The following is a 20,786-nucleotide window of genomic DNA, read 5'->3' as shown; positions in this document are numbered from 1 at the left end:
AATAAGAATAAGAATAAGAATAAGAATAAGAATAAGAATAAGAATAATTCTGTCTCACAGTTCTGGAGGCTAGAAGTCTGAAATCAAGTCTGAAAGCTCTGCTCCAGATCTCTCTCCTTGGTTTGTAGATGGCCGTCTTCTCCCCTGTATGTCTTCACATCATCTTTCCTCTATAGATATCTCCTTCACTTCACATGCCATTCTTTCTTTTTTTCTTTCTTTCTTTCTTTTTTTTTATTATACATTATGTTCTAGGGTACATGTGCACAAGGTGCAGGTTTGTTACATATGTATACATGTGCCATGTTGGTGTGCTGCACCCATTAACTCGTCATTTACATTAGGTGTCCTAATGCTGTCCCTCCCCCCTCCCCTGACCCCACAACAGGCCCCAGTGTGTGATGTTCCCCTTCCTGTGTCCAAGGGTTCTCATTGTTCAATTCCCACCTGTGAGTGAGAACATGTGGTGTTTGGTTTTCTGTTCTTGTGATAGTTTGCTGAGAATGATGCTTTCCAGCTGCATCCATGTCCCTACAAAGGACATGCCATTCTTTCTATAAGGACACTAGTCATATTGGATTAGGGGTCCACCCTACTCCAGTGTGACCTCATCTTAACTAATTGCGTCTGTAATGACCTGTAATGACCTCATTCCCAAATAAGGTCACTGGGACTTACTGGAGGTGGTGGGGGGAACATAATTCAACCCATAACAAGTTCTCAGCCTTATTCTGATGCTGAGGATGTAGCAGTAAATAAAGAAGACAAAAAAGCCTGCCCTCATTGAGCTTACATTCTAGTAGGAAGAGAAACAAAATAGATAAGTAAAATATATAGTACATTAAAGGGTGATAAAGTGCTCTAGAGAAAAGTAAAGCAGAAAGGAGGGATGAAAACTCATCCTGGCTTAGGGGAGTCTATTTCAAATAGGGTGGTCAAGGAAAGTTTCAGTGAGGAGGTTCGTTCGAGTAGTCATGAAGGAAATGAGAAAGCAACCCATGCAGATACATGCAGATACTTGGGGGATGGGGAAGGGTAGGATGGGGGTGTTCCAGGCAGAAGGAACAGTGAATGCAAACACCCCGAGGTAGGAGAATGCCTGGAGTGTTCACTCAACAGTGAAGGGAGGCCAGTGGGCTGGAGGCAGGTCAATAAGGTGGATAGTGGTGGGAATCGGGATCTGAGAAATAAAGGTAGGGATAGGATTAAGGAAGGAAGGTAGAATATCAAGCCTCATAGAGACCACTCTGAAGACTTTCTTTGGCTTTTACTCTTAAAGAACAAGGGCGGCACTGGAGGATTGGAGTAGAAATGACTGCTGAGAACTTGTATATGGCATATGAAAGTGTGTTAGGCTGTTCTTGTGTTGCTATAAATAAATGCCTGAGGCTGGGTAATTTATAAAGAAAAGAGGTTTGTTTGACTCATGATTCAGCAGGATTTATAGGAAGCATGGTGCTGGCATGTGCTTCTCCTGAGGCCTCAGGAAGCTTACAATCATTGCTGAAAAGGTGGCAAGGAGCCAGCATGTCACATAGGAGCAAGAGAGAGGGGGGAGGTGCCACACTTTTAACCAAGCAGATCTCGCGGCTCACTCATCACCAAGGGGATGGAACTAAGCCATCCTTGAGGGATCTGCCCCCATGATCCAAACACCTCCCAGCAGATTCCACCTCCAACACTGGGGATTATATTTCAACATGAGATTTGAAGAGGAAAAATACCCAAACATATCACATAGAAAGGAAGCAATGAGGGATAAGCCCACAGATTTTGGCCTGAGCAACTGGTGGCCCGGATATACCCCTAACTGAGATAAGGAAAACTATTAAGAAGAGCAGGTTTGGGGTAGAAATTGGCAGTTTGTGGGAGGCCGAGGCGGGCAAATCACCTGAAGTCAAGAGTTCGAGACCAGCCTGGCCAACATGGCAAAACCTCATCTCTACTAAAAACACAAAAATTAGCTGGGTGTGGTAGTGGCATGCACCTGTCGTCCCAGCTACTTGGGAGGCTGAGGCAGGAGAATCACTTTTGTAGTGAGCTGAGATTGTACCACTGCCCTCCAGCCTGGGCAACAGAGCAAGACTCCATCTCAAAAAAAAAAATAAAAATGAAGAAATCGGCAGCTTGTATTTAGACATATTAAGTTCGACAGGCCCACTAGACAACCAAGTGAGCTGGAGATGTACACTGAGGAAGTGTCAACGTGTGGGCAGTATTGAAACTCATGAGCCTGTACAAGATCCCCAAAGCGGTGAGAGTAGATCCAGAAGAGAAGCAGGCCACGAGCTGCACCTTGGAGGATCCAACATTTAGAGGTCGAGAGTATGAGGAGGAATCAGCAAAGAAGACAGAGAAGGGGAAGCCAGAGAAGTAGGAGGAAGACCAGGAGAGTATGGTCCTGAATGTCAAGGAGGAGGGGCTGAGGTCCAAGCTAGGAACTGGATTTAGCGAGGTGGAAATCATTGGTACATGATTGGTACATTGGTATATGGAAACCAATCTACACATCAGTACAGGGTGGGAGACCATCTGACTGGAATGAATTAATGAGAAAATTGGAGACCCTAGGAACAGACTTGGGAGCTTTACTGTAAACAAAGACCAAAAAAAATGAGTTAGACTAATTCAGACATTTCATATTCAAATGGTTTCAATGGTCAGGTGGATAATACAAATGAGTAAAGTGGTGTATGATAGGATACGATGTAAAATGTGGAAAAATAAAAAGCACACGTCCTGCCTAAAGGTATTCTAATAAAAATAGAAACAAACAATATATGTCAAATAAAAAACAACTCTAGGCCTGGATACCTGGACAAAATGATCTCCAAGGGCACTTTCCATCTCAAGTTCTACAAATCTAGGTCATAGGGAAAAATTAAGTCCGGGTCATTTAATGTTGAGCCCCTGAGCTATAAATAGTCTTGCTTCTTTCTGAACCGAAGCTAAGCATTTGTCATGATTCTCCCAGGATTTGTGACAGAATCCCTTTTGTTCTTAATCTGCCGGTAAAAGCTAGAAACCAGAGTTGCAAAATGAAGACTTCTTAGAACCAGTCTCCATCCATCAAACAGACAAATATTTATTAAGCAACAGTTCTATACACCAGATACTGTGTTACTGAAACCATTCTTGCCTTCAAAACTTCAGAGTTCACAGATTGATGAGGGAGGCAGACAGGTAAACAAGACACGTGGTGTGATAAGGAATCTAGCAGAGAGAAGCATGGTGTGGGTAGTGGAGGATTCACCTCCCACAGGTTAGGGGAGCAGGATCAGGAAGACGTAAAGGGGGAAAAGTTGATGCTTTGGCTGAGTGTTGTTGCATTAACTGGAGTTAGCATGGATATAGAGGAGACTTACAAACATGACTAGAGTGCAGTGCAGCTACTTGTCAGGTAGTGAGCGCTCAGGATAGTAACAGCAAAGTCTAGGGGTCATTATGCCCGGAGTCGTGATGAAGAATGGACACTCTAGAGCCAGGCTGCCATGGTTCATAACCTCAGCTCTACCACTTTCCAGTGACGCTGAGTAAATTTCTTAACAACTCTGCCTTTAAGTTTCTTTATATCTAAAGTGGAGACTATAACAGTACCTATTTCAAAGGGTTCTGGTGAGAATTAAGTACATTTAATAAAGCATTAGAAGTGTACCTGGTATGAAGCAAATCCTATGTGTTTGCTGTTATTATCAAGAGACCATTTCAGGAGGAGGTAACTCATGAAAGAAAAACAGCCTTCTAGGCAGAGAACTAATTGAAAGATGCTAAGGGCAGAGAGAGTCCCACAGGCAAAGACACCCAGTCAAGGTGTCCCTGAGGGATATGAAAGGGTTTGATTGAGGACAGACTAGATTTGAGGCTAGAGAGGTAGATAAGGTCATGATTATATGCTTATTTCTTCCTCTGTTAGTAATAAATGACTTAAGCAGGGTGAGCTTGGGGGTTAGCTCTGACCACACCATGTGAAGATAGTTTGTGGGGGTGCGTAGGCAGGGGGATTGCTTTGCCAGGACGATAAAAGGACCAGCACACCTGGTGGCTATAGAACAGACTTGTGACCTTGCCTGTTTTGCACACAATAGACTACGTTATGGAGAATTATCACTTGGCATGAATCCAGTGGCCCACTGACACTGAATCACCTGCTACGGTCTGTTTAAAAGACCACAATCCCCAAATTGATTATAGTCCAGGGTAGGGCATTCATTTCTTAGAACAAAAATAATCCAACTCATGCCCCTGCTCTCCAAGGGACCACTCACTGTTTTTACTCAGTAAATATTTGGGGAAAGATTTGTGCTCATAATCTCAACATGGAGATTAGTTTCTCAGGGACATACAGTTTACATTACTGCCAGTACATCCAAACCTCCTCAGGGCTGTATAATGCTTTCTTTAGGTCCCTGAAGACTCTGGAATTAGCTCAGTTTCATCATCTTGACACTATGGTTCTACAAATGCAATGACAGCTGTTCCTCAGTGAGGCAGAAATCCATTTTTTAACCCCAGAGTCAATAGTACACAGTTTTGTAGTAAGTGGTCCAAGGAAACTTTGGTTAGGATCTTGTCACTAATATTAAATTTATCAGTAAGATATCACAGTTTAAAAAAAAAAAATCTACCACAGGATTTTTATCTCCAGATGGTGGTGATGGGCTTGTCATTGAAATCCCGTAGCTCTTCCTCAATTCTCCATATGTTGACAGAGAGCCCGTGCAGACATCTCCATATCTGTGTTTTAAGACTTTTGCCAGTATCCTGCCTTGCCATTTTCTATGATTTTCAGATTTGGCTACTTTAGGGATTAGGATGCTTCTTTGTTATTTCCTATCGCTGGATCATATATTGGCACTGCTTCATTGGAGATTATTGGATCCATGATCGAAAAAAACCACACTAAAGTAAAAAATGTAGACCAATTCACTGTAGAATGCTCCTTTTATGTCAATGAAGACATTTGGATGGTGTTGGCTTCATTGATTGTTGATTCTATTTCACATTAAAACTAATTTTAAATGTACTATTTACAACAAGTTTCTACAAATTTACTAAAATTCATGGGATTCTTTCCTCTGCTGATTTACATATTGGTTTATAAGTCTGGTAATTTGCAGTGACACTATTTCTGATGTATTTCATCTCCATCTGCTAATTAAAGTAAGTTTTGCATTTTTTCTGAACTTTCAACATGTTCTCTATATTTTCCTTTGAAGCTAATTCTGTTTCCTTTGCTCTTTTGGGAGCCTGATAATTAAATACATTTCAGGTGCCAACAAGCTAAATATCCCCCTCCTTTGCAACTTCATCCTATTTTCTTCCCTTGTTTATTATTTCTGTTTTAAATATCACTATATCATCCTCAACAGAAGTAAACATTTATTGAATGTCTGCTCTGTGGTTATGACATTACAGTCAGTAACATGAAGATACATAGACTGAGATGCGTACAGACACATTTACACCTATATGTATGTATATTTGAGAGTCAAAGTTCACTTCCTTTGTGTTGTTAGTCTCCCTTGTCTTATTTAAAGCAAAACTATATTTCCTTTTAGCTTCCCTCCTTTTGAATTCTGAATGCTTTTTCTTTGTGGTTTGACTGATAGAACATTGCTCAAAAAGTCCTGATAGGCCTGGAATCTGTCAGGAAAAGAGTTAAAACCCTCCACCTTCCCAGCTAACTGTGACCCACAGGCTGCTAATTAGCCTGATGGATCAGCACCTGGTCTGCTTATGAATGCTCAGAAATGCATTGGCTGCTGGCAGCTGATTCCCGGCCCCCTGAGGTATGGAGATGTATCAACCTGAGCAGAGAAAGCTGGTACTTGCTGAAAGGGGAGCTGTAGCCAATTATTCATGTGCTCCTTTGGTCTTGACTTGGCTGAATGAAGAACCACGCTTTTAGACACATTTGAGGCAGCCTTTCCTTGCACAATGGATTGCATCTACCTGGCTAGCCGGTACACTTTCCCTTTTTGGTGTCATTACAGTACAATGACTAATATCAGCATGACCCTACAGTTATCTAAGGGATAACGAGTTATGCTATATTTTTTTTCTTACGCTCTTGTTCTCCTTTTCCATTTCGACTTTTTGTTCCCCAGGAATGCTTAAAGTCAATTCATCTTATCCTTCTGCTTTCACTGAAGTTTTAAAATATACATATGTGGATAATGCCTGGCTTATATGATGCCAGAACTCTAGATACTCTGCTAAAGTATCACTGACCAGGAAGGCATTGTGTATGGAACATGGATTTCTATCTCCGTTTTTGCTGCTTACTAGCTGTATGACACCAGGCAAATTTCTTAGCCTCTCTGAGCTTCATGTACCTCATCAGTACACTAAGGAAACTAATTTCTATATCAAAGCATCATTGAAGTTACTATACAAAAGCATATTCATCTCCTTCATTTAGTAGTTACTACTCACATTTATCAGACCTCAACATTTGAGCGTTCACTCTGTGCGGAACCTGACGGTGGGGCCTGTGGAAGAATAGAAACCAAACAGAATATACATAGCTGCTGTTATACCCTCCAGAAATGTGTGGCCTGAACAGAGAGGGAGGTCACTCAGAGGAAGCATTCCAATAATAGCATTAGAACCCCACACCAGCTCTGCACTCATCTGCTGGCACAAGCTGTCTGTTTTCACTTGTGCCAATGTGGATGTGAATCTCAATGCCTCTTTGAGAACAGACACTGAGCCCCTCTCCTGCATTTATCTAATCACACACAAAAGCGTTAGTCAGCTACACAGCCTTTACTGAAGATTTCATGACAGTGGGTAGGTTGGGCTGTTTACAGCATAAACCCAACTAAACAATTGTTTAGAGCCCCATTCAATATTTCCACTTTCTAAAGGACATACTGTCACTCCTGTTCTCTTCCCCCGCAAATGCTTCGCCCTCACCAACTCTTCTTTCTTTGCCACCTTCCTCTTGGGAACAATGGCAAGGAACAAACACTACTCCTTGTCATTAAGTGCAAAAGTTAAGCAAGCTTCTTGAGTTATTTGAGTCTATCCATGGGGACTCTTCTCCTCGAGCAGCTTACCAAAATATTTCTTCCTAACAAATATAGAACTAGAAGAATGCAGGTAGATAAGATTATCTCCATCTCTTAATACACATGTTATCTTACTCAATTCTCACAATATCCTTACCAAGTAGGCATTATGATACCAGTTTTCCAGATGAGGAAACTAAGAGAAGTTAGGGAACCACTCCAGTGTAGAAACCCGACCTTGTATATTGGTTGTGAAGATTAAATGGGATGATATATTGTTGAGTGCTTGCCCCAGTGCAAGTCACAGAGAAGGTAATGGTAGCCTCCCCAGCAGTAGAAATAATGAAAGTAGACATGACAGTAGCAACATTCTTGTCCTATCTAGCTTGCATGGATATTATAATAAATGTCAACTACAGGTCTGGCTATATAATTTGCAAGACCTGGTATAAAATGAAACTCTGAGGCCTGGCCAGGGACAGAGAAGTCAATCTCCCTTTCCTGCAGGCCCACCACTCCCATCTCACAGCAGACAGGTGACTACCCAACAGATTAGAATCCCTAAGCCAGGATGTGCTTGGTACTTGGGTCAGAGATGGGTGAGAGACTCATGCAGAGTCACCAACTATATTGCCCCCTGTATCAATCTGTTCTCACACTGCTAATAAAGACATACCCGAGACTGGGTAATTTATAAAGAAAAAGAGGTTTAATGAACTCACAGTTCCACGTGGCTGTGGAGGCCTCACAATCATGGCAGAAGGCAAAGGAGAAGCAAAGGCACATCTTACATGGCAGCAGGCAAGAGAGAGAATGAGAGCCAAGCAAAAGTGGAAACCCCTTATAAAACCATCAGATCTCGTGAGACTGATTCACTAGCATGGGAACAGTATGGGGTAAACAGTTCGATTCAATTATCTCCCACTGGGTCCCTCCCACAACACGTAAGAATTATGGGAGCTACAATTCAAGATGAGATTTGGGTGGGGACACAGCCAAACCATATCACCCACCAAACAAGCCATGATGTCGCAGTTAGGGACAAGGATGGCTGCTGCCTTGCCTACCCCAAAAAGCCATGAGGTGGATGACCATCCATGTCGAGACCCCACCACCACCACCACTAGGGGAGGAGTATGGGCAAGGACTAAATCCACGCTGGTCTCTTTCCTCCCCCTGCCAGTGCCACCTGATTGCAGCAGTGATTGTGGGGTAAGGGGGTGGAGCGGGCAGGGCCCTGAGCAGGACCAGCATGAGGCAGGGAGCTGGCAGTGAAAAACCCATCTCAGGAAGGCAGGACGGCATCGAGCTGAAGTTCCAAGCCCAGCACATGCTCCATAGTCCCATCAGACTTCGCTTACAAAATACTAATCCCAAGTTAAAGTTATTTGGAATTACAAGACCGTGACTGCAGAGAATTAAACCAAGCATGGGGCCCGTCTTCGCATGTCCATCAAGATAGCCCTGACCAACGATGAATATGCAAAAGGGAGATGTTGGACAAAGGGTACAAACTTGCAGTTATGAATAAGTTCAGGAGACCTAATATACAGTATAGTTACTAATAATGTATTGTATACTTGAAATTCACTAAGAGAACTGATCTTAACACACACACACACACAGAGTAACTATGTGAGGGGATGGATATGTTCATTAGCTTGATTGTGGAAATCATTTCACAGTGTGTATGTATATCAAAACAACACATTGTATACCTTGAATACATACAGGTGTACATGTTTTGCACGTTAATTCTACCTCAGTGAAACTGGAAAAAATGAAAACAAAAAAATTCTTTAAAAAACAAATGAATATGAAAGTGCTTCAAAAACTTCTAATGCTATATAATGCATTGTTGCTGTAATCACCATTATGCAATAATATTAGACCCCAGCATCTCTACTGGGTATTTAATTAATAGCCCTAGACTTGTAAGCTCAAGGGAGGGCTGTGATACTTTTGTTTTTCAATCAGGGAGAAAAAAATGATAGTTCCTTCAACCAATAGTGGCCATACATCCTGAGTGATGGGGGAGCCAGCCGTCAGGGAACATCCCTGCCCTTTCTATGGTTTTCCCTTATAATATACATGCCACGGCAGAGACAAGGACTCCTCCTCAGATCAGAGTTGTGGATATTCCCTCTTAAGTGGAGAACCTCCTGCCCTGCGGCTTCCAGTGGCATCTGTTCCCTCCCCAGGAACATGGGGCTGTCTGTCACATGCCCTCCATTAACCCAGAATTGAAAATCAGGGATATCCTGGTTCCTCAAGTCACTTCTTGATCCTGTGGGTACTGGATTGCAGCCCCTACCCCTCATACCGTACGCATCGATTTGATTCCACACATTTCAATATAGCAGACCTGCAGGGACAATTTTATGCAGTAGTTATAAAAGCATTCAGTGATTTGGAATAGAGCAGTTATTAAACAGCTTCTTGTTCTACATCATAGTGGGAGAAAGCAGCTGAGAGAGAGGAGAGAAAAACAAATTAGAACATTCTCAGCCTCCATACCCACTAGGGACCCATTTAGAACAATGTAGTAATCTACTAAATGATAGCCTAATGGCCTGAAAGAGTTAATATGGCTTCCCACATTATTTCTATCCAGTCATTTCCATCCTAAGGGAACACTGGTTCATTCTATCCCAGGTCCCAGCAAAGTGTATAGATCTCGTGGATTGAGTGAGTTTTCACAGCACTGCACCATAGACCCTATCCCAGTGTTCACTAGAAAGAGAGTGGGCTAACCATTCTTCTATTCTTTTTATTATTATTATTATTTATCCACTTGGCATTTGTGGCTGAAAAATGCCTGGGTCCTATGTCTCATGTCTTTTTTCTTTTTCTTTTTCTTTTTTCTTTTCTTTTCTTTTTTTTTTTTTTTTTTTTTTTTTTTTGAGACAGGGTCTTGCTTTGTCACCCAGGCTGGAGTGCAGTGTTACGATCTTGGCTCACTACAGCCTCAACTTCCTGGGTTCAAGTGATCCTCTTGCCTCACCCTCCCGGATAGCTGGGACTACAGGTGTGCCCCACCATGTCAGGCTAATTTTTAAAAATTTTTTGTGGATATGGAGCCTCGCTATGTTGTCCAGGATGGTCTCAAACTCCTGAACTCAAGCAGTCCTCCCACCTCAGCCCCCCAAAGTGCTGAGATCACAGGCAGGAGCCTTCACACCCAGCCCTGAGTGAGGGTTAACCATCCTTGAAAGTACTCCCACACTACCCTCATCAGAAACTCTAGGGACCTTCATTCCTTTTTTCCTTGGAGTCTTTCTCTTGTGAGCCAATGAGGGTGAAAACAGGCACCACAACAAGCATTAGGCTGGGTGCGTTCCTTTGAAGGAAAGAACATTTCAGAGCAAAGCTGTTATCTGTCACTGTTCTGACAAAGTCCAGCTTCATAGTAGCTTGCCCAGTATAGTAGCTGCAGTGTCGTGGGAAAATACACAGATCTTGGAGTTAGGAATTTTTAGTTCCAGGTATGGTTCTATTTACTAGCTGTGTGGCCTTAAGCAAGTCAATGAACCTCTTAGGGACTCAATTTCCTCATCTATAAAATAGGAACAATATTAGAAATACTAGCCTTCTGGGTTGTTGTTAATCCAGATACCATGTGAATGTATTTTGTCACCTTATAACTTGCATCTTATAACTGCTAATTATTTAAGGAGACAGCATAGCATAATGAAGAAATTACAGATCTCAGAGGCATACATACATCCTGGATTTAATTCTAATGCTGTTTAATCTTGGAAAATTACTTAACTTTGCAGACCTCCACAGTTTTTGCATTTGGGGGAAAAAAAAGTGGTACTGAAATAATAATAATAATCCTACATAAAAAGGACTTGGCACATAGTAGGTATACATAAAATATGTTTCTTCTCTTTCTCCCTCTTTCCCATTCCCAGAAACATATTTCACTGGAATGTACTTCTCTTTGGTTCCTGGACCTCACCGTCAGACTCCCATCCCCTGTGGCTCAGGCAAACTCTGCTGCATCCTCATGCTGAGTTCTCTGGATCCTCTCCTCTGCCTCCTGGGGCACTGGCAGGATGAGAGAAAGGAGAAACCAGTCTTAAGGGCTGAACATAAAAGTGTTATTCTGACTTGCACTCATGTGATTAAAGGTCTGTGCAAAAATTACAGGTCTTTCTAAAACTTTGCTTTTGATGCACATCCAATTCTGTTCATGATTATTTCTTAACACTGAACCAGATTCAATTAAAGTTTTAAAGAAATTTGTAGAGCTATCACATGCCCTTGAAAGTAGTGACCCCTCGGTTTATGGTAACTCTTGGGATAAACAGCAGAACCTTCATCTTTCCCATCCAAGTTGTTTCTCCCTGCTCTTCAATACCTGTCTGTTTTCTGGAGGTCCTCCTAGCCTCCTTTTTCACTCTTGCCCTCACCCTGCACTCAGTCACCTGTATGCTACATCTGTACATCACTGGATCCCTCCTCATCTTCTTTATCCCCACCCCCATAGCCCTAGCTTCAGCCTTTCGTCATTTCTCACTTGGATCTGTGCAGCAGCTTCTAAAATAATTTTAATATCATAAGATTGTTTTGAGAATTAAAAATGTACATTTTTAAGTATAACATAGCACATGGTCTCTGGCCTCTACTGGGCACAAAATAAGTAGTAACGACAAAGGTTTCAGAAACCTTCACTTGGTATAAGAAAAAAATTTGCAGTACTATAAGTCCCAAAGATGGATGGGCTTCTTCAGTTGGTAATGAGCTCCCTATCACTGGAGGAGTCCAAGCCTTGATTGACTGACTCTTTCATTAGAAGTTGTAGAGAACATTCAAACATCAGAGGGGAGGTTGAGATAAATTATACTTAAGTTCTCTGCTGAAGAAATCAGGACACTTTAGAGTTACAACTGCCAAAAACCCAACTCCAAGTGGCTGAAGCAAAATGAAAAATTTACTGGCTCACATAAGAGATAAAGTCCAGAGGTTTCAGGCATGGCTGGATCCAGAGCCTCAAAAGCTATCACTGGAATCCACTCCATATCTCTGCTCTGCTTTTCTCTGCACTGGCTTCACTCTTGGGCAGACCCTTTCCACAGGATGGCCCTTGGCAGCTCCAGGCATTATACCTGGCACCCTGGTAATACCAAGCTCATTATCAGAAACCCCAGTGAGATGAGTGCTCCTTTTTCCCAGTAGTTCCAACAGTCTTGGTTCTGACCGTCTCTGAACAAACCACTGTGGCTGCTTGGCCAGTGGCTCATGGGTCCACTCCATGGCTAGGTCTTTTAAGGTTGATTATCTTGGATTTCCTAGCTAAGTATGGAGAGTTGGGTCCCCAATAACAAATCAGACTATTGGTAACAGAAATAGAGGCACTGGGTGTTAAGCAGGAAAAGACAATGGACATCAGCCATATTTTATCCTAAGATTCAATTATCCCAACCCCAAATTATGTTTTAATATTTATCATGTCATTCTTTCTTCCTTTTTCCTTCTAGTATATTTCAACATCCTTAATGTGCATTCCTAGAGAATTATCATAATAATGTACATAATCACCATCAAATGAGAGACTATTTTGTCCTCTAAAAATCCAGTCAAGAAAAAACATAAACCATTTTTATGAGTCTACAATATAAAAAGTTACTGTCCCCTCCCAAGTACATGGGCTCCTCCTCACTTACACAGCTGATAAGCACACTACAAGGTGCTGTGGGAATGAGCTTTGTTATTTAGTTCTGTTGATAATTTGGAACAACCTCTTGCTTCTGAATGCTTATGAATTGGTACTAGGGTGAACTCGATTCTCTGGTTGAATAATTATTGTGGTCCAGGCATTGTGCTAGATTTTTATATGAGTGTACTTGTATTTAATCCTTAAACAACACCTTTAAAGAACACTTATCCCCATTTTACAGATGCAGAAACTGAGGTGCGGTGAGGTTAAGCAAGTTGCTCAGGGTCTACAACCAGTAAATATGATAAAGCTGAACTTGAACCATGGTCTGAATGCATGGACTTTTTTTCTATGTATTGTGCTACCTCCTTGAAGACTCCAAGTATGATTTAACCACATTTTTCTAAGTGTAAAATCAGGTTTTATGATCTGGTTCATTTAAAGAAGGTTGTCCTGTGAAATTTGGGATGTATAACTACTTAGTAAAACAGGCATCCAGATGAGGTTACTGCAGCCTTCTTCTTTCATTGTTAACCTTGAAAGTTGCTGTGAGTGTTGACTGCAGCTGTTCTGTTGCTTAAAGGTGTTGGAAAGATGAGGTACTTACCAACTGTGTTGTACAGATGAAACTGACTCTCGGGGGCCAGTTCTAAGCAAAGGCTGCAAGCAGAAGTCTTAGCTATGGCTCAGTGGAGCTGTATGTGGCTCAGGCCTTGAATAGTGTTAACAAAAGAAGTCCCTGGGTTTTAATTCAGAAGACTGGGGCAGATGGGTCTCAGTGTTTACATTCATTCCCCTCGGATTCCAAGCCTGCTTGCCTTCAGGAAAAAAGTATAAGTCCCTTCTGCTCACTCTGGGTTGTATTAACTCATAGTCAGATCTGTAAATATGTCCATGGTTAACAGGCAGTCTATTGTTGTTTTAAATTTGTGATCCAAACACCAGAATTTTCCCGCAGCAAAGTATGAGGAGGCAATAAGAATAACAAAATTGGTAAGTCCTAGGAGTCAGTCTATGTCTTATTTCTCATTAATGGCAAAAAAGCCTTGAGTATAAGGAAGAGCCATGCTGCTTATGTGGTGGATATTAACCAATAGCCATACATGTCTGTTCACCACCCAGAGAGCCTTCCCAATGCCTAACTCGTGGGACTCCTTGATTCCATTGAGAGAGAAAATCAGAGAGTCTGATTCCCACAGAGTCTGCTGAGTCCCCACAGATGCTCTTTCTCTCTCTGACTTCTATCTTATGCCCTCTATTAACATATACTAACATTTATTCATTTATTTATTTTGCGAGATTTAAAACCCTGCTTTCTACATATTGGAAGGCAAAGTTCCACAATGTCATGGTTATAAATCTGTATTTATAGTGCTTCTGTCTCTACAGTAGCTTAGTTCTGAAATATCTGTTAGAAACTTACTCACATGATTGAAAAGATTTATTTGGGGTTTGGGTTTCCCAAAACATTTCCATCCTAGCCATGTGAGCCATGTTTCATCCCACAGATAAAATGGAGAGTGTGGACGCTGTCCAGAGTCCTGACCTCAGACTTTCTCATTCATAATTCTACATGTGAGCCTCATTGAAGATAATCCACCCAGGCCTTCCAACTACCAGGAATCAGCTAATACAGATTTGTATCCCTTGGCCCCATCTCTGTCCTCAGCTCCAGGTTTATATGTTTTCTGCTTTCCACTGATTTCTATTTGGAAAACAACTAAAATTCGACATGTCCCAAGCTTTCTTTCACTCATTCTGTAAATATTTACCTAATGCCTATTTGGGACAAGAGCTGAACAAAAATAGCGGTTCACATAAGCAAGGTCCTTGACCTCATGTAATCTTATAGGGAGATTTATAATCAATTGACTAATTACTAAAAAATGATAAATGCAATATTAGTGGAAGCAAAGTTACTCTGAGAGCGAAAGAGAGCCTAGGCCAGTGCAGAGCAAGGGAAGTACACAAATTTTTCTAGAGAAAGTCCCATGTTAGTTGAAATCCATAAGGATAAATTAGAGTTGCCCAGAGAGAGTTCCACAAGATTAGAGTCCCTCTCTAATTTACTTTCCTGTCTCTCTGCAACCAGCTCAACATGTGACATCACATGTATTCAATAAATCTTTGTATAATGAGCAAAAGTATTTTTACAGCAATAGCACTGCCTTTGAGAAAATTACTACTATGGTATAAAGGATCATGGGACAGCTCTCTTTAGTGAATACACACATACACACCTGCAAACACACAATTTAAAACATTTCTATTTGTGAGATTCACTCTAAATTATCAGAGTTTTAATATAAAACCAAAAGGCATGCTCTCTCTTACTTTCTCATCACCTTTTAATGCTATTTATATTTGAGACTACCTCCCTGAGGTTCGTTTACTCATCTGAGATATTTCCAGCTTTAAGTTTTGTAATTTTGGCATTATAATTCTGAAGGATGGAGGCAGATTCTATTTAAGTAGGTTTGTGCTATGCCTGCTTTTTAGTGATATAAGTATTTTTTCTTTACTTACAAATGCACAAAACAAATTCAAAGATCTAAGATGTAACAATGTAGAATACTAAGATAAGCTAACACTGAAATAAGAAAGATCTTTTACTTTAATACTCTTAAATATAAGGGTATTTCTTCCTCTGAGAATCTCAAGGCAGTTCTCTTAAGTATATAATTCCAATTGACTGAAGAGCAAGTCATAAATAAATTTTTCTTACAAAATGGAATTCCATGGTTGACCCATGAAAACTGGTCTATCTAGTTTCAGGTGCTACATCTCTATGGATCTGTTGAGAAAACAGTAACTGCCTTTTTGTTCATTATCTTCCTAACCCAGGAAACTGGCCTCATACTGAATTTGCATAATTCCCCCCCTACATAGCTCCAGATAGAAAAATCAACCTGTTGGCATTTTCCCCTTGTTTTCCTGGAAATTTTACTAAAACATTAAATCCCTTCCTGGTTGAGGTTACTATCATTGGAGACAATAGGTATCTATCTATCCCTATTCTATTTCAGAGCTCTCAGACATTTTTATCAGAGTGTATACCTCAGTGCCATAAATGTGAGAGATGTTCAATATGGATTTATTTTAAAATTTAACTAATATTTTTGGAGTGTTTATTATGTCACAGATACTATAGTTAATGCTTTACATGGTGTGTTAGTTGGGGTTCAGTCAGAGAAGCAGAACCGGTAGGAGACATATACAAAAAGATTTATTGCAAGGAAGTGACTTACATGATTGTGGGGACTGGCTGGACAAGACTGGGCTAAGGCAAGTCATCAGGAAGAGCAGGTGAGAACTCCTGTGGATGAGCTGAAACTGCTGTCCACAGGTGGAATTTCTTCTTCAGGGAAGCCGCTCTTAAGGACTTTCAACTAGTTGAATGAGATTATCTAAGATAATCTCCCTTAGTTAAACTCAACTGACTATGGACTTTAATTACATCTACAAAATACCTTCACAGAAACACCTAGATTAGTGTTTGATTGAGTAAATGGAAACTTTAACCTGGCCAAATGATATTACCAATGTGTGGTACTTAGTGAAAAGTACCACACATTGGTAATCTAATTTATTTCCAACCACAACTCTTGTGAAGTAGCTTACATTATTATCACATTCACATTACAAATTAGAATGGCTCAAAAAAGTAACTTACGCAAGATCACAAAACAATTAAGTTAAATACCCATGACTTGAATCCACAGGTCTTATTCCAAAGTCAGGAGATTAACTATTGCATTGTACTACCACTAAACAAATGAATAAACTATTAAAATCCAATTCCTCTAAATCTTACAAAGGGCCTCATATCAGTGTTTTACATAAGAAAAATTACCACCATCTTTGGATTTTCAGGACTGGAATATTCAACATGGTCCCCTGGATAATTTTTTTAATACAAAGGAAGAATATAGGAAAGTGGGGAATCTTAAATATTAGTCCTTTCTGATAGAAAATGGCTGTTCTTAAATAAGCAGTTTATGTTGAGAGGATTGCATTCTTGATGACCTGTAATGAAACTAATGCTTTGCTTTTCACTGGGTTGCAGTGGGCAGATATTGGTACCATAAGAGTTTTTTCTAAACTGTCTCACTTTGCAGGAAACAATATTACCTAATATAACTAGAATATTATAAGATTTAGATACACTCCACATAAATGAACATGAGCTACATATTACATGAGACTATATATTATCTGTTTTTCAAATGACATAAATTGGAAATTGTTTTTAAGCAAAAAAATGAAATTACTGAAGAAAGAATGATTCTGACATTCAATATCCTGCTGCATCACAGAATCATGGTAAGTGATTCTGTGGCAAGAATTCATAGTTTTATACGCCTGCTTCTAATTAAGATGGTTTTTAGGCAAAGGACTTAACCTCCATAGGTAGCTATTTTCTTTGCTGTAAGGTGAGAGGGTTTCAGGAAATGATTTATCTCCTTTATGCTGTTCTAGTACCTAAAAATATCTAAAATTGGACAATGAATAGGGGCTATTTTAGTGTCATAGAGTAAAAAGTCATTCTCCTGTGAATTATTTGTTTTTACTCCAACCAGTATATTATACTGATAAGATCTTTATGTTTTAATATACAATACTGGAGAATATCACCAAATTTCATTAGTGCCATGATGAAGTTAATTTCCAGACTGTAATATTAATTTACTTATTTTGCAAAATTAACAACTGCTTTTTTTATTTTTATAGATGCAGGTTTGTTACATGGATATGTTGTATAATGGTGAGGTTGGGTTTCTAGTGTACTCATCCCCCAAATAGTGAACATTGTACCCAACAGGTAATTTTTCAGTTTCAATCCCCTCCCATCCTCCCTGCTTTTGGAGTCCTCAGTGTCTACTGTTTCCCTCTGTATGTCCATTTGTACCCATTGTTTAGCTCCCACTCATAAATGAGAACATATGGTACTGATTTTCTGGTTTTATTTCACTTAGGATAATGGCTTCAAGCTCCATTCGTGTCGCTGCAAAAGACATGATTTCATTCTTTTTTATGGCTGCATAGTATCCCATGGTGTATATTTACATTTACATTTTCTTTACCCAAGCATTCACTGATAGACACAGGTTGATTCCATATCTTTTCTACCGTGAATAGTGCTGCAATAAACATACAAGTGCAGGTGTCTTCTTGATATAACAATTTATTTTCCTTTGAGTAGATACCCAGTATTGGGATTGCTGGGTCGAATGGTAGTTCTGTTTTTAGCTCTTTGAGAAATCCCTATACTATTTTCCATAGGGGTTGTGCTAATTTACATTCCCACCAACTGTGTGTAAGCATTCCCTTTTCTTGGCAACCTCGCCAACATCTGTTATTTTTTGACTTTTTAATAATAGTCATTCTGACTGTTGTGAGACTATCTCATTGTGGTGTTAATTTCCATTTCTCTGATGTTTAGCAATGTTGAGCATTTTTCATGTGTTTCTTGGCTACTTGTATGTCTTCATTTGAGAAATGCCTGCTCATGTCCTTTGCCCGGTTTTTAATGGGGCTATTTGTTGTTGTTGTTGTTTTCTTGTTGATTTGAGTTCCTTATCGATTATGGATATTAGTCCTTTTTCAGATGCATAGCTAGCAAATATTTTCTCCCATTCTGAAGGTTGTCTGTTTATTATTTTGCTGTGCAGAAGCTCTTTAGTTTAAGCAGGATTCCAGTATTAAGAATATGAACCGATTTTGCTGAACGGGGCTTCAGTAATGGCCACCATGGACAGCGACTTCCCCTCCCAGCTCTCCAAGAGGCATTTTCACTAGCCAAGTAGAAAGGGTGACAGAGAATTAGATTTCCATCATTTTCTAGAGGTAGTGCAGACACAAAACATCCCAAATGACTCTGGAGTGCAGCGGACTGGACATGATGAAAAAGTGATTTACACCTCCTTTCCAAATAGCCTGTAGTTCACTGACAACAAATGACAGCTCTTTGAGATGGCCCAATATTGTTATCAGAGAACAATATCCACAAAAGAATGATGACCTGGAAAATGTCATTCTTCGGTCATCTTCATGATTGGGAAACCAAGAAAACACTTACCTCAACTCACAGGTGTCTGGGTTGCAGAGTAAGACATAGAACTAAATAGCCTCACTTCCAAACCCATTGAAAGTTTGCTAATGTCAGTAACAGGGATAGTCAAACATTCCTCCATCAAGTAATCAGGTCCCATTTATTAAAGAGTACACCAGTCAAGATGCAGGTCTTTTTCATTTTACATGTTACATATATAGAAAGTTGAATTAGACATCTAGTCTGAGCTAATGTCCTGGCCCTGCCGCTTGCTAAAAGGGTGGTTTCAGGTATGCTATTATCCCGACCCTCAAAGAAGCAGACAGTGGCACGAAGGTGGACAAAACAGAGGGCGTTTAGAGTTTCTTGTTTAAGGAAAAGAATGTTCTTCCAAAACTACCAGTTGCAGATCTAAGCCTTTTTTTTTTTTTTTTTTATCTGTGAAGTGAGGATAATATAATGAAACCTTCACCTAGTTGTAAGAATTAAATCAGATAATGCACAGATGCCTGGAAGATGGTAAGTGCTCAGTAAATGTTACCTATTATTTAATAATTGATTCACATTTCTATTTTAGAGCCTGAATGTTGCAGTTGGTCAAAATCTTTGTTTGCTTTGGTTTCAAGGCAATAAATGCCTAGTCTTAAAGTTTAGAAAGTGAATGTCTCCTGAACTACAGGGTTGATTATTAGTACTGTTGGAAGTTCCTCATAATGTTATCCATTTCTTTATACTTTTACTTAAAGTACCGCCATTCCAACCTATTCATAGACCATTGGGTTGATGTTACCTTAAAACACTGGTTCTTCTCTGTGGGAATCTGTGGTTGTTACCCCAGACTAAGTGAGCAACTCACACTTACGGATGGAACTTGGAAGCAACAAAGAACTGAAGCCTGTGGGTTACCTGACATGCTCATTAAAATGTTGTGGTATTAAGCAGCCTGTAAGCCAGAAGTTATTTTTATTTATTTATGGCAAGGGGGAAAAAATGGTATTTTAAAAATGGGAGAAAAGCCTTGTCATTTAAGGTCGGATTTAACTGGCATAATTTTGGGGAAAAAAAAAAAAAAAAAAAAAAAAAAAAACCTTGCCAAAGTAAATTTCTACAACTGTTGGTAGTAGTACAATGGTAACTTTGGTGGAAACCGGAGACAGGAGTGAGGGGTATTTGAACCTTATCAAAATCTCACCCGTGACCCTCCAAGTCTACTGGGGACCGATCATACCCGCTCTGAGAACAGCTGGAACGCAAGTCCCATGGGAGAGGGCCACCGGCGCACACAAGTTGAGGACTGCCAAGGCGTCTCCTGCAAGGTAAACACGAAGCCGCTTGGTTAGTGGGAGGAAACTCGAGGTGGCCTCTGGGGCAGATAAAGCAGGACCTGCTTCTGCCCCTTGTCCTCCTCGTTCTCCTCTCTCCAGCGGCGGCGACCGCAGTGACAGCGACGGTGGCAGCTGCTGCCACTGCTCTGCCGCTGCAAGCCGGTAACCTGGGCACCCGCGGAGCCGCGCCGCTGCTACCGCCCCGGCCGCCTCCCAGAGTGCGCGGAGGGGGCGGCAGAGGAGCGAGATATCCATAGTAACCGAGGATGCGAGGGGCGCCGAGCAGGAGAGAGTGCCTAGGAGCCAGAAGGAGGCCCCCGCGTGCCGGCAGCCTCCAGTGCTAGGCGCCCTGCAGCCCCCGCGCGCCGCGCCTGGGCCCGCAACGCTCTCGCAGTGAGGGTCCGCCAGAGCGGTAAGCCCTCCCCGGCGGCCGAGCCGACACCTCCCACCCGCCTGGCCGCCCACCCGGGGCAGTAGCCGCGGAACAATGGAGAGTGCCGCCAGCAGCCCTGGAGACGGCGCTCGGGGGAGGACGCGCTGCCGCCGCCGCCGCCCGTGCAGGCGCGCGCCGCGTGGGGCCCGGCGGGTGCGAGGGCGCGCGGCGGGGGTTGGGGGGCACGCGCCGCGCGGGGGGCGGGGGCTGTGGGGGACGCGCGCGCGGGCCCGGGGAGCTCGCGGGGAGAGCCCGGCGCTCGGCGCAGAGCGGCGCGGCCAAGCTCCGCGCCTCTCCC

General features: G+C 41.5%; 1 protein-coding gene across 9 annotated transcripts in view; it reads left to right on the top strand.

Annotated features, from left to right (window-relative positions):
• ANKS1B (ankyrin repeat and sterile alpha motif domain containing 1B) overlaps positions 1-20,786 on the top strand; it is a 1,351,669-nt gene that overhangs the window by 1,167,349 nt on the left and 163,534 nt on the right. The window lies entirely within an intron of this gene.

Source organism: Piliocolobus tephrosceles, chromosome 10, assembly GCF_002776525.5.
Source record: "Piliocolobus tephrosceles isolate RC106 chromosome 10, ASM277652v3, whole genome shotgun sequence".
Lineage (NCBI taxonomy): Eukaryota > Metazoa > Chordata > Mammalia > Primates > Cercopithecidae > Piliocolobus > Piliocolobus tephrosceles.
Note: the sequence above shows the minus strand (reverse complement) of the source record. Positions and strands in the feature narration are given on the sequence as shown.